The following is a 3,729-nucleotide window of genomic DNA, read 5'->3' on the forward strand; positions in this document are numbered from 1 at the left end:
CTTTACGTCTCGACCATTTCGAGACTCCTCTTCATGTCCGTGATCACATCCGGGACTCCGAACAACCTTCGGTACATCAAAATGCATAAACTCATAATATAACTGTCATCGTAACCTTAAGCGTGCGGACCCTACGGGTTCGAGAACAATGTAGACATGACCGAGACACGTCTCCGGTCAATAACCAATAGCGGGACCTGGATGCCCATATTGGCTCCTACATATTCTACGAAGATCTTTATCGGTCAGACCGCATAACAACATACGTTGTTCCCTTTGTCATCGGTATGTTACTTGCCCGAGATTCGATCGTCGGTATCCAGTACCTAGTTCAATCTCGTTACCGGCAAGTCTCTTTACTCGTTCCGTAATACATCATCTCACAACTAACATATTAGTTGTAATGCTTGCAAGGCTTATGTGATGTGTATTACCGAGAGGGCCCAGAGATACCTCTCCGACAATCGGAGTGACAAATCCTAATCTCGAAATACGCCAACCCAACATCTACCTTTGGAGACACCTGTAATGCTCCTTTATAATCACCCAGTTACGTTGTGACGTTTGGTAGCACCCAAAGTGTTCCTCCGGCAAATGGGAGTTGCATAATCTCATAGTCATAGGAACATGTATAAGTCATGAAGAAAGCAATAGCAACATACTAAACGATCGGGTGCTAAGCTAATGGAATGGGTCATGTCAATCAGATCATTCAACTAATGATGTGACCTCGTTAATCAAATAACAACTCTTTGTTCATGGTTAGGAAACATAACCATTTTTGATTAACGAGCTAGTCAAGTAGAGGCATACTAGTGACACTCTGTTTGTCTATGTATTCACACATGTATTATGTTTCCAGTTAATACAATTCTAGCATGAATAATAAACATTTATCATGATATAAGGAAATAAATAATAACTTTATTATTGCCTCTAGGGCATATTTCCTTCACAAAATTGCTACGAAAGTCCTAGCTAACCGGCTCAAGGTGATCCTCCCAATAATGATCTCGGAGCAGCAAAGTGCGTTCGTCCCAGGGAGGCTTATCACCGATAATATTTTGGTGGCGTACGAGTGCGTCCATGCGATAAGGAAGAGGACAAGGAAGAGACCGTTATGTGCTGTAAAGCTAGATATGATGAAGGCGTACGACCGGGTCGAGTGGTCTTTTCTGGAGAGGATGATGATAAAGTTTGGTTTTGCTGATGCATGGGTTAGAATGATCATGCGCTGCGTCACATCAGCCCGCTTCTCTATGAAGCTTAATGGAGGGATTTCACACATTTTTTTGCCGTCAAGGGGTCTTCGTCAGGGGGACCCTTTGTCACCATACCTGTTTCTTTTTTGTGTGGAAGGTTTTTCAGCGCTCTTAAAACAGGCGCAACAGGCGGGTGATCTCAAGGGGGTATCGTTCGGGAGCACTGGCCCCACGGTAACCCATCTTCTGTTCGCAGATGATAGCATTGTGTTCCTTGAAGGCTCTCGAAATAATTTTGACACGCTTAAGGGCATTTTGCGGGATTATGAGTTGGCTTCAGGTCAGAAAGTGAATCTACAGAAGTCTTCAATTTTCTTCGGGAAAGGGAGTTCTAACACTCACAAAGAACATCTAAAGGAGGTTATTGGAATTCAATCAGAAGCGTTGAGCGAAAAATATCTGGGGCTCCCTACGGTAGTGGGCAGCTCAAAGGAAGGAACGTTCAAATATGTGAAAGAAAGTGCTAAGGGAAAGGTTACTGGATGGAAAGGACAGGGTTTGTCCAAGAAAGCGCGGGAGGTGTTGGTTAAATCTGGCCTCCAATCAACCCCAACTTTTACCATGAGTTGCTTCCAACTCACCAAGAAATTGTGCGGGAACCTGACTTCTATCTCTTCGAACTTTTGGTGGGGTGAAGCAAACGGGGAAAAGAAGGTTCATTGGATAGCATGGAAGAAGATGTGCATGAGCAAGAAAGATGGAAGAATGGGTTTTAGGGATATGGAAGCTTTCAATCAGGCTCTCTTAGCAAAACAAGCATGGAGGTTGCTGCACTCCTCGGCTTCACTTTGTGCCAATGTGTTGAAGGCTAGATACTACCCGCACGGGTCCATTCTCAATGCTACCTGCCCGAGTGGAGGCTCGTACACTTTCAGAAGCATTCTATATGGCAGAGATCTTTTGATGGATGGACTGCTATGGCGAGTGGGTGATGGTACAAACATACGTATTCATCATGATAATTGGATACCAAGGCAAGGTCATCTTCGGCCACTGGGCCAGGTGTATGTACATGGAATAACGCGAGTTTGCGATCTGCTGAATGAAGACGGTGATGCGTGGGATCGTGCCAAGTTGGATGTAATGTTTTCCCTAGATGATGTGCAAGATATACGCCAGATCACCATCGGAGGCCATGGTATGGCGGATGTTCCCGCCTGGAATTTTACAAAAAATGGGCAGTTCACTGTCCGTTCGGCCTATCATCTATGCATGGAAAAGAGGCGAGCAAGAACCGGACAGCCGGGCTCTTCGTCGTCTGTAGCGAAGCACCAGGGGTGGTTGGCTTTGTGGGGTGTCAATGCACCTGGCAAAGCGATTATACATGTGTGGAGGCTGGTGAAGAACGGATTAGCTGTAGGTGCAGAGCTTCTGCGGCGACATATCAAAGCCGGGGTGTTCTGCCCGGCTTGCGGGCGAGAGGAATCATTGTATCACCGGTTCTGGTCTTGCTGGCACTCGGTGAGGTTTTGGAAAGAGTTGGGCTCGGTGTTGGGGGTAAGGGTGGCGATCCCACCTGTCCGGGTGTGCTCCCAGAGTCGACTCACGGACTGGTTGCTACAGTGGCTGACAGGGGCAGACGAGGATTCAAAGTCTATGATGATACAGGGCCTTTACGCGTTGTGGCTTGCTAGAAATGACACACGGGAGGGAAGAAGGATTGAGGATCCGGCACAGTTGGCGGCGCGAGTCAAGATACTGATGGATGAGTGGAGGACGAGCCATGAGGCCCGAGCTCCGACAGTGAAGCAGGTCATCAAAGAACGATGGAAACCACCGGAGAGTGGCTGGATGAAAGCTAATGTGGATGGGGCCATGGTCAAGGAAGGAACGGGAGGTGGGCTCGGTGTTATCTTCAGGGACGAAAACGGTGCATTCCGAGGGGCGGCCTCCCACTTTCTCCCAGACTGTCCAAAAGCTGAGACGGCCGAGTTACTGGCGTGTCGGAGAGCGGTGCAGTTGGCGATCCAACGAGGTTTTCAGAAACTGCACTTGGAGACGGACTCACAGGCAGTAGCCAAGATGATTGGAGAAGAAGGACGCAACTTATCGCCGGTGGGACAAATGGTAGAAGAGGTGAAGAATATGATCCGGACTAGGGAGGAATTCAAGATCAGTTGGGTCAGGAGGACGGCTAATGGAGCAGCTCATATACTTGCTAAGCTAGGTGTTACTTCTCGTGCTTCAGTTTTTTGGGACTTAGATCCCCCAGTTTGTATTCTAAGCACTGTTTCAGACGAGATCCCCACGTTGAGTTAATAAAGAGGGTTTTAACGTTCAAAAAAAAAAGATCCTCGAACGCTCGGGGCGGCCGCCCCATGTAGTGTAAGGCTCGGTAGCGAGTTGTTTCCAGTGAGTTTGTTTTTCCTTTTTTGAGGTTTTTTTCTGTTTTATTAGTTTTCAGTGGGTTTTTATTTTGGTTTTCCAGGAAAACACGAGATTTATTTATTTATTAAAAATATATTTC

The sequence above is a fragment of the Triticum urartu genome, chromosome 4A, assembly GCF_056163025.1.
Source record: "Triticum urartu cultivar PI428250 chromosome 4A, HENAU_Tu73, whole genome shotgun sequence".
Classification (NCBI taxonomy): domain Eukaryota; kingdom Viridiplantae; phylum Streptophyta; class Magnoliopsida; order Poales; family Poaceae; genus Triticum; species Triticum urartu.